Source organism: Nomascus leucogenys, chromosome 21 (assembly GCF_006542625.1).
Source record: "Nomascus leucogenys isolate Asia chromosome 21, Asia_NLE_v1, whole genome shotgun sequence".
Lineage (NCBI taxonomy): Eukaryota > Metazoa > Chordata > Mammalia > Primates > Hylobatidae > Nomascus > Nomascus leucogenys.
In genome coordinates, this window is record NC_044401.1 from 24,759,407 (window position 1) to 24,771,244 (window position 11,838).

Consider the following 11,838-nt stretch of genomic DNA (forward strand, 5'->3'; position numbering starts at 1 on the left):
GAACACCTACCAGTGACAGCACATACATTTGCACTGGTTGTGGTGTTAGCACAGGGGTGGGATTTGGCGGAGCACAGGAATCTATATACCCTTTGTGTATGTTCATGCTGGCAGCAGTGCCCACCCAGGGCTGGGGGCGAGTCCACTGTTTTCCATGCCTTAGTTTTATGCAGGCAGCTCTAGTGCAAGGGTGGGGTGCTGTTGGGTGTGGGGCTGGTGGGCTCCATGACCATCAATGCCCCAACAACAATAGTGGTGCAGCAAGGGATTGGGGTGTACTCACACTGTCAGCAGTGGCAAGGTGGGGTGCACATGCACACACACATTCATGGCAAAGGAAAGCTAGATCTTCCCAAGCACACACACCAGCAAAGCAACGTTGGGGGTGGCTGAGTGCCTGTAGGCAAGGCAGTATGGGGGAGGCTACATTGAGGAAAGGGTACAGGAGAGCCGGTGCTCACAGGGGCTGCTCTGGTGAAGTACTCTGCCCATCAAGCGCTGCCTGCCAGTATAGGTGCCATGATGCAGGCCCCTAGGATGTACCTGGAGGCTTCACTGCAAGCTAACATGGCCAGGCTGAGGTCCCAAGAGAGACCAGCAGACTGAAGAGGGCTCATATCAGATTGTCCCTGTCTGATGGGAAATACTGTCCTAAAGAGTTCAGGTCTGAAAGTTTCCCTGGGGATAAAGTCTCCTATGGGAGCAAATCAAGCCTAGAAGAATGGGCATCCCTGTCCATGCTCCACCACAGACACTCCCACAACAAATTCTCTGGGCTCTGACCTAGCTGGAGTTCTGCCCCTACCACTTCCCTAAGTAGCTTTCCCTGCCAACTCAAGCGTCCATAGTGGTTGAACAGTCTCCTCCTTTTGGGATTCCAGAGGCCTGTGGTGAGAATGAGTTGCTGCTGGTCTGTTCAACTCATGCCCTCTGTGAGAGTCACTGGCAGCCAGGAACAAGTCTCAGTGCATGGTAACCCCATGTAAGTTTCCCAGCTTCTTCCCCCTTCAGCCTAGTCTCTGTTCCTTCCCTCCACCTAGTCTCAATGGCTTTCCTCTGAAGATGTGCTAGCATTGTGTTAGAATTAACAAATATCCCTTCTGTTGCTAAAGGCGGTAACTATTGAATAAATTAAGAAAACCTTTCTCATTTTTCAATTTAGTTGTTGTCATCAGTTAGTATACGTAATTTTTTTTTCTTTTGTTTTTTTTTTTTTTTTGAGATGGAGTCTTGCTCTGTCACCTAGGCTGGAGTGCAGTGGTGTAATATCGGCTCACTGCAACCTCCACCTCCCGGGTTCAAGCGATTCTCCTGCCTTAGCCTCCTGAATAGCTGGGACTACAGGTGCCAGCCACCATGCCCAGCTAACTTTTGTATTTTTAGTAGAGATGGGGTTTCACTATGTTGGCCAGGCTGGTCTCCAACTCCTGACCTTGTGATCTGCCTGCCTCAGCCTCCCAAAGTGTGGGATTACAGTTGTGAGCCACCATACCAAACCAGTATTTATAATTTTAAAAATAAATTTACAATATCAACTTTAATGTTAACATTAAACACAAGTTATATTTTTAGTAATGACTATGTTGTATGAAGGAAGAAAAATGGGTAGAGAGAAATGCTAAGATTTTGAACAGTTGTTAGAAGACATAAAATTAATCCATAGACATCTATTGGTGTGGATACCCTGTGAAAAATTAACTCCATCATGAGTATGGTAAGTTATAACCCACTTATAAAAAAACATGTATGGCTTTCCTTATAGTTTAAACTGTAATATTACTGAGAGACTCATGAATGTCTGCACAAGTGAGTGTGTGTTTGTGTGTATGTGTGTGTATATGTGTGTAAAGTTACTTGGCTGAACAATAAAAAATAATGAAATATAGCTACAAATCAGCCTTCAGGAATGAACCCAAAGGAAATAAATCTTGGAATTCCTGTTACTATGGATCCACTCTGACTCATAGGGCACAGTTGGAACTCTTCTGCAAAACATGCAGTGCCATAGTTTCCTTCACTCTTCCTCGCTCTCCCAACAGTTTTTGGAGATATTTGTTCTAAAGATGGCAAACTTGTTTTTGTGGACTATTTGGACTCCACCTGGAAGATTTGGATCAAATTTTTAGGGAATAATTACTCTCTACCTTTCCAGATGATAGATTCTAGATCAAGATCAATGCTTATGAATATGGAATGTAATACGTAGGTTAAAGAAAAACATACCTTTGCAGACAATTGCAGAGTCTGGGACCAGGTTAGAAGGTTAAAATCCACGAAGTGACCCAGTATAATAACTTTTGTAAGGTTTTTACTCTTTGAGGTTGTTTACCTTAAACTATAATGGTAGAGTGGACACCTCACATTTTTTCCCCAGTGACACCTTACATTTAGTACATATTGTTTATTCTTTTTCTCCTTTGAACTAAGTGTTACATGTAGAATTTGAATACTTGAATAGCTTATATGCTTGAAGTAAGAAACATAGTCACAAAAGGACATGTAGCATGCTCTGTCTTTTCTTCTTCAACTTACTCTTGTGTAAGTAGTGACATTGAGCCTAATGGGACTTTAGTCTCTGTGTCAGTGCCACGATAAACAATAGAGTTACCAATGACCTCTTGTAGAGAGCAGAAGGTTTGGAAAACACCTTTCCAGTAGAGAGAACCCACATCCCTTTGATATTCTCTTTCCAAAATTATTAAGTTGAGGTGGAATATGGTAATCATTTAGGTTGCATGTAAGACATAAAAAAATAACAAAACCAAATTCAGCTAGAATTATCTGTAGGAATATTCATAACCAGATAATAAGACAATTACTCACTGTAAATGTACATATTTAAAATAAAAGTACAATGCAAGTTATGGTCTAAATTATATAGTGGATTCTCATATAGTTTGTTCAGAATGATGAAAGCAAGAAAAAAGACAGGATTGTCATTTACAAAATAGAGATAGGAATGATTGTTTCCTATCAACTGCACACAAGTGTGTGAATCAATTAGAGATTGATTTCAGTTGGGAGGGGGAAAAACCTGTAAAGTTCTTATCTCCTTTGAGACCTTCTGGATGACCTTTAAGTCACTTTCTTACTTTTTATTGTATTGTCATTATCTTACCTTGGCAATTAGATACATTCTATAAATGCTTTGCTTGGAAAAATATCTGCTTTTGAAATAACAAATTTTAGATTGAATTATGGAGACATAAAAAGTGTTTCTTTCTGAACGCTGTAAATTATATTGGTATAACATGTTTCTCCCCCAGAATAATAAATTCACTAGAAAGAAATGTCTAAAATATGAATTTTATTTTATAAAAAAGAATTAAATAAATTAAATTATGTTAAGTCCCAGGGATGTTTTGCACAATGTTTATGTCAAAATTGTTCAGCTTTCCAATTAAGGCACCTGTGATATATAATTTTTACTAAAACTGTACAAATGGGAAAACAAGCTACTCTGCATTTAACAAATATACACAGCTTTTACTTTACATGTATTTTTAAAATGGTTAGAAACTAAAAATGTATTAATTTAGAATGTTTTGAGTACATAAAAAATGCTAATTCTAGAATATCTCCAACAGTAAATGAAAACAAGAAATTTAAAAGTCTTTTTAAAATTTTGCATTTGAATAATCATTTACTCTCAAATTTTATGTTCAGGAGTATGTAACCTTAAGGCAATTAATATATTGCCTGTGGGGATTGTATTAGTCTGTTCTCACACTGCTGTAAAAACCTACATGAGACTGGGTAGTTTATAAAGAAAAAAGGTTTAATTCACTCACAATTCCACAGGCTGTACAGGAGGCATGGCTGGGAAAGCCTGAGAAAACTTATAATCATGGCAGAAGGGCAAAGGGGAAGCAAGCATGTCTTCACATGTAGCAGGACAGAGAGTGAAGGCAGAAGTGCTACATACTTTTAAACAACAAAATCTCATGAGAATTCACTCACTGTCATGGGAACAGCAAGGGGGATATCTGCCTGCCCCCTCACTCCCTCATGAACCAATCACCTTCCACCAGGTCCCTCCCCCAACACTGGGGATTACAATTCAACGTGAGATTTGGGTGGGGACACAGAGCCAAACCAAACCATATCAGGGACTTTTTATTATTCAAATTAGCAGTTAAAAAACAATTGATATACATACTAATTATTCACTTTATGATGACAGAAAATGTTTTTTATACTTCTTTCTACAAAGGAATATTTAGATATCTTATATATACGTATCATTGCAGTTCAAAATACATCAGTTTATTGTTGAGATAAATTAATTCAATTTTACCTTGAAAAGAATAGACATGACATTTAGAGAGACTTTTTGACATTTGTTTTATATCAACTTCTAACATTCAAAAATAGTCTGTTTCTGAAACTCAAGTTTGAACTGAAAAGGCAGATTTCATTTCAGCCTCTTATGATAGCATATTATAATCTGTGTATTGTATTTACAACAAAACAAAATAATGTTGAAAAACATTTATTTTCCATTCATCTCACTTTCAAGTCTTCAAATCTTGATTATAGTTTAAAGAGTGAAAGATTCTTTTATATATATATATATATATATATATATATATGATTACTGTATTTCCTTTTAAGAGGAACGTTTCAACAAATTTTACAGGTGTCAATCAACCCTTGTTCAAATTGGGCACACATCAAATCTAGCATCATGGGTGTTTTATTTGGAAGTGAATTTTAACTATCAATACAAATTCCAGGATACTACACAAAACATCCAGGGGAATTTTTTTCATCTTTTTTTTTTGAATTGTACACAAACATTTCCTACATAATCCAACATACAACAGAGAAATGGTTCATCTTTTTCTTTCAATTTGCATACAATGGAAAAACAAATATATATATTACAAAGTTTAATAAGACACTAGAGCAAGTTGACAGTTTAAGTCTATAGGTGAGAAATTATCTAATAAAAATAATCAATTTTTTCTGCATTAGTCACTTCCGTAACCAAGTGTTATTCTGATTACTAAAACTTGCTGCCAATCGGCATTCTGGTATACACTCATACCATTACTCAACTTGTAGTACTGCTCCCCACCTTAGTTATTCACAACTACTAACATAGAAAATTATTGAAAAGTAGGGGCAAGCATTTGCAAAAACAAACAAAAAATCTCCAGCTTGTTATAAGCATGAATATGTATGATGGAATTTCTTCCCAGCAGTAGACTTCCAAACCATCAAGAAATCACCAGAACTAAGTCTGCCAAGTTATTCTGCCTATGTCCAACAAGAGATGCACGTATATGTCCAACAGAGGAGCTGAAAATTAAACTTAGTGTTTAGTTTGGGGGTGGGATGGGAAATTCAGCCACCATTTTAAAATGACTGTCTTAAAAAAAATGACCACCAAAAATAGGTTCACTAAATTTATTTTAAAAACCATAAAACGTTTCTTGCTAAAGAGCATTACATTCTGCACACTGCTCTGAACAGATGCCAGGGACATGTGGACTATATTGTTACTTTTCCTCCCTGTCCCACTCCCAAATGTTACAGTGACCACAAAGCAAGATGTTCACAATAATTACATGTGGGGAATTTTTTTAAACCACCAACGATAACAAAAAATAAAATCCACTCACTCTGCTGCTGTTTCAAAATTTCAATGTTAGTATTTGCACACCCTTCCCCGCCCCAACCCTATTTGTAAGGAACTAAAACATTACATCTGGTGAACAGCAAAGATTTCACTACACCTCAAATGCAGAACACCTATGAAGCACAGGACTGTTGGCTTTTTAAACAGAAGCAGATAACAACAACAACAACAACAACAACAACAAAAAAAAAGATATAGAACTCCTTCAGTTCTTCACTAGTCTTAGAAAAACTTTCCAGAATACTGCTTCACACTATAAAAAAGAAAAAATATCTTGCATTAGAATCCTTCAACATCTGCATACTGCTTCACACTGTTCTGCAGCAAATACTGTGCATTCTGTATCTGGTCTTGTGCTCCTGTAATGGTAATGATCCGATCTTCGGATCCTTCTAAAGGCTCATCAATTTTGATCGAAGCTCCCGACTCATGACGGATTTGTTTAATCCACTGACCACCTTTGCCAATAACAGATTCAGCCAAATCTTTGGGAATCGTTGCTTGTGTAGTAATAATAAGTCCACCAAGATCACCATATGAGCCACGACCCCCTGCATAGATAGGAATAATAATATCTGGAGCCACCCTGTGGTTCATAAGCCATCTGCCATTCTGATGGGCTCCATGTATCTATTGCAGAGTCCCAAGTTTCATCAGCACTGAAACCAACCATGCCGTTGTAACAGTCTCCAGGTCTCCCTCTTCTGTCATAGGCCATGAGGTCTCCCCCTCTAGGTGTTGGTGGTGGAGGAAGAAGAAGATTCCGAGCTCTGCTACCACCCCAGCCGCCTTGTCCGGGAGGAGGTGGAGGTGGTCCTCGACGAGGGCTCATATCATAATCTCTTCTAGATGGAGGCATGGGACGCCCACCCCGACCAGGAGGCATTCTGTCAAAACCACCTCTTCCCTGCATGGGAAATCCCACTGGGTGTCCACGGCGGTCATCAAACATCATTGTAAAACCACCATAATCATAGGTTTCATAGTAAAAATTGGGATCATAAGGCTGTGCATGTCCTTTGATGGGAGACTCAGACGTAAGATCAATGATGATCTTTATGCACTCTACAACCCAATTGGGTTTTTCTCCAATAAGAACAACTCTGTCAGTGGAATGAGGACAGCATTCCTGGAAAAGCTTGATGGTGGTTTGAGTGTTCTCTCGAAGTTCTTTGATTTTAGCATCTTTGACCCCAGTAATTCCTCCCGCTAGACTCTGAAGAATCAACAGCCTCAACTCGTAGTCAAAGTCACTTCCTTTATAATGTTGGTAATTTAAGCATTCCACAGCATCAGATTCGAGCGGGAGCTGGCTGGTTGCAGTGGGTGATGGCAACTGTAGGCCCTCTTCCAAGGTAGGGATGATTTTCTTCAGAATTTCTCCAATTGTTTCAACATCAGCAATGATACTCAGTATGCGCTCGGGGCCACTGCTGTCTGGGACTGAAACACTGGCATGGTAGTCCGTACGGAGAGTCTTGATATTCTTGCCTCCTTTTCCAATCACTGCCCCAGCATTCTTGCTCTAAAGCAGAATGCGTAATTCAACCATCTCATCAGTGTTTCTAGATCTTTTAAATGCTTGTTCCTCTTCCATATCTTCTGCAGAGCGTTTACCAAATTCACCATTGGTTTCAGTGTTAGGGAAGGTTTCTTCCGGCTGTTCAGTTTCCATATTATTTTATTAAATGGGCACACCAATCAGTTATTATATATCCTTGCATAGCAGAACTGAAGCGTTCTGGGTCGGACCAACAACTGACACTGCAGTGCTGCAGTAGCCTATAGGCCGCAAACAAATGGGACACAGGCAAGACGTCGAGGTCGGTGCAGCAGAGAAACAGAGGATAATGGCGTCTGCCGAAAGATCCTTTTTATTTGTTCATTTGTTTTCAACTTACTCTTTAAATCTGAGGTGGTCTATAGTTAAATTTCAGTGCAAGGCTAACCTAGTACTGTAACTTAAAAGGCCATTTCGTAAAGAAGAACATCAAAAAAGGTTTTGAGATTTACTTATTGTTAAAATAGCTTCCTTGCAGGATTATTGTGATAACTAATTAAAATATCTTAAATGAGAAATATGACACGATATGTGCTTCTTGACAAATTTTGACACTCACACATACACACACTTGTGTTGAATATCTATACATGAAGAAACAGGTACAAGCTGAAGCTGTCTTTAGCAATTTATCTTTACCTTTTATTTTGAATTTTCTACCAGAAAAGGCAAAAATGAAAATTAAAGGTTATGTAACTTCAATTGTATCCAAAGGAAAAAAAAGAAACTGAGAATTTGCAACACATGATTAAGATTAGCAGATTTTATCCATGTCAAGAATTCTAAAATAATTAGCAGTAGAAATCTTTCTTATATAAGGTGAATTGAAAGACAATTCAAAGTATATAATTGATTTCTAAAAATGAGCAACAAAAGCCAAAAGCACCTTCTTTTATGCTTTTTTCCTACATAGATCGTTTGTGAAAAATATTCCAGTATATTGAAGAAGAAAATGAGAACATGGGTGTCAGTGTTAGAATCAATTAGCCCTAGTATTGCCTGTTGCCAACTAACAATGATCCAATTAAGTAATTTCTCTATTATTCTGTGGTTTTGATTTTTTTCTCTTGTTTTAACTATAAAACAGAGGAAATGAAACTTGTTCTTTCATTTCACTTTTTGGTAAAATTTTATCTTAATGTAAATTTTATGATTAATATTTTTATTTATCAATGTAGCATACCTTTCTAATGAATTCATGATAAAAAACATTATTAATATTTATAAATTAATATATTATGTATTATATGTTAATATATTATATACATTTGAAAATAATATGGTGAAAATATAATTAAAAGTTATACATTTCCATATTATATAAATATTTATCTATCTCTATATCATGTATATTATTTAAATATAACTATATTATGATCGTATATTAATTATATAGAACCTATTATTTTAAGCAAATTTGTTAAATAAATTATATACTTTATGTCATTGATATTAATATATGAACTGACAAATCTTCAATATATTATTTAGTGACAGGCAAATATTACATATGAATGTTTTCTTTGGAAATGCATCTATTATGAGATTAATTATATTGTAAATATTAATAATATTCATAACATCATTTAAAAATTTATAATTTTGTGTTTCACAATTAATTTGTGTATCCATGACAAATTTTCACTTAATGGTACAATAAGATAGATTTAGCTAAAATTCTATTTCTATAGTTCAGTTTTATAATACAAGCAACTAGAAAATATTGTTCAAATAAGTAAGTATACAGAAATGAAAGGAATTTCATTATAGCAACATCATAAACTCTTTAAATTTCTTCCAAGATTTTAGCCAAAGTCACATATTAGCTTATCAATGAATATCATTTTTTATATTGAGATTCAATTTACAGGTTGTAAAATATCAATGGTTTTGTGTTCAATTTTGTGAGTTTTCCAAAACATATAATGTCATGTAACCACGACCAGATCTAGGACAGCTCCATTGTCTCTGCCCTTCAATCTTTCTGTGGACGTTTGTAGGTAAAACTGCTCTTTAGTCACAGCCTCAGGCAAATAGTCATCTATTTTCTTGAAGTTTTTCCTTTTCCTAAATGTCATGGAAATAGATCATACTGTGTACAACCATTTTTAGTCTTTCTGTCATTTAGCATAATATATTTGTGGTTCAATTATGTTGCATATATCAGTAGTGTGTGGTTTTTATTGTTGAGTAATTCCATTTTATGATGTACCTTAATGGTTTATCCATTAAGCAGTTGTAGGGCGTTTGGAGTGATTCCAGTTTTCCATAATTGCTATTAAATCTGCTGTAAACATTCTTATATAGGTTTTGGAATGGTCACAAATTTTCATATCACTTGGCTAATATTTAGAAGGAAAACTGTTGGTACACATGTTAAGTAGATGTTTAACTGTATAATCAACTGTCAAATTGTTTCCCAAAGTGACTGTATTATTTTGGATTTCACTGTCAAGCTATAAGAATTCTAGTTGCTCTGAATTCATAACAGAATTTGACAAAATTAATTGAAATTAATTGACTATATCTATGGATCAATTTCCAGACTTTTCATTTTGTTCTGTTGATACGTGTTTATTCTTTTGGCAATACAAACTATACCTAGTATACTGTAGAGTTAGATTAACTCTAGAAATTGTGGAGTGTAAGGCTGACAACTTAGTTCTTTCTCAATTTATTTTGGATATTATAGTTTCTTTCAAAGGAATTTGTTGATTTCTATAAAAACAATTTCAACCTTCATTTTTATTGAGATTGTAATGTATTCATAATGCAGCCTGGGGAGATGGACACAATTGGGATTTCCAATATGTAAAAGTAGTGCGTATCTCTATTACTCTTTTGATTTCTTTCATCAATGTTTTGTAGTTTTCAGCAGACAGATCTTTTTACATATCTTGATAGACATAACTATTTCATATATTTGGTAATATGTAAGTTGTACTTAAAAATTTTAATTTTCAATTAATTTGTTAGTGTTTAAAAGTATAATTGGTTTTTGCACATTGATTTTGCATGCTGTCCTGTTGTGAAACCCTTACATTTACTTAACAATTCACATAGCTTTTCTTTTGTAAATCCTGTGGAATTTTTTACATAAAAAATGTTAGCTGCAAAGAGTCAATTTTAATTTTTCCCTTCCAGTACATACACCTTTTATCTATATTTTGTGTCTGATTCCACTCGCTAGGACCTCCAGTATGATATTGAATAGAAGTATTTACTTAGTAGTGAGAGTATATATTCTTACCTTGTTCCAAACTTTGGGAAAAACCAGTCTTAGTGATGTTAACTGTAGTTTATTTGTTTATTGCTTTTGATGCGGTTGACTAGATTGAAGGTATTCCTCTCTATTCTCAGTTTGCTTTGACTTTTTATTATAAATGAATGTTGAGTCTTGTTAGAGGACGTTCCTGCATGTATTATATGTGTTTTCATCTTTTGTCTGTTAATGGTGAATTCTGTTGTTTAATTTTCAAATATTGAACCAGCTTCACCTTTCTGGGAGAAGCCAAGATTGGTACAATGTATCGTATTATCCTTTTTACATGTAACTGAATTTTGTATTTTTTTTTATATTTTTAAAAGTATATCTTAAATTCTTTTTTTTTATTATTATACTTTAGGTTTTAGGGTACATGTGCACAATATGCAGGTTTGTTACATATGTATCCATGTGCCATGTTTATTTCCTGCACCCATTAACTCGTCATTTAGCATTAGGTATATCTCCTAATGCTGTCCCTCCCCACTCCCCCTACCCCACAACAGTCCCCAGGGTGTGATGTTCCCCTTCCTCTGTCCATAAGTTCTCATTGTTCAATTCCCACCTATGAGTGAGAACATGCGGTGTTTGGTTTTTTGTCCTTACGATAGTTTACTGAGAATGATGGTTTCCAGTTTCATTCATGTCCCTACAAAGGACATTAACTCATCATTTTTTATGGCTGCATAGTATTCCATGGTGTATATGTGCCACATTTTTTTAATCCAGTCTATCGTTGTTGGACATTTGGATTGGTTTCAAGTCTTTGCTATTGTGAATAGTGCCACAATAAACATACGTGTGCATGTGTCTTTATAGCAGCATGATTTATAATCCTTTGGGTATATACCCAGTAATGGGATGGCTGGGTCAAATGGTATTTCTAGTTCTAGATCCCTGAGGAATCGCCACACTGACTTCCACAATGGTTGAACTAGTTTACAGTCCCACCAACAGTGTAAAAGTGTTCCTATTTCTCCACATCCTCTCCAGCACCTGTTGTTTCCTGATTTTTTAATGATGGCCATTCTAACTGGTGTGAGATGGTATCTCAGTGTGGTTTTGATTTGCATTTCTCTGATGGCCAGTGATGATGAGCATTTCTTCATGTGTTTTTTGGCTGCATAAATGTCTTCTTTTGAGAAGTGTCTGTTCATGTCCTTTGCCCACTTTTTGATGGGGTTGTTTGTTTTTTTCTTGTAAATTTGTTTGAGTTCATTGTAGATTCTGGATATTAGCCCTTTGTCAGATGAGTAGGTTGTAAAAATTTTCTCCCATTCTATAGGTTGCCTGTTCACTCTGATGGTAGTTTCTTTTGCTGTGCAGAAGCTCTTGAGTTTAATTAGATCCCATTTGTCAATTTTGGCT

At 35.8% G+C, this 11,838-nt stretch overlaps 1 pseudogene across 1 annotated transcript; it reads right to left on the reverse strand.

Moving 5' to 3' along the window:
* Positions 1 to 5,850: 5,850 nt before the first annotated feature.
* Positions 5,851 to 7,499, reverse strand: LOC100582018 (annotated as a pseudogene). The gene has a single exon (XR_004027529.1). The product of XR_004027529.1 is annotated as a heterogeneous nuclear ribonucleoprotein K pseudogene (transcript).
* Between the last annotated feature and the right edge of the window lie 4,339 nt (positions 7,500 to 11,838).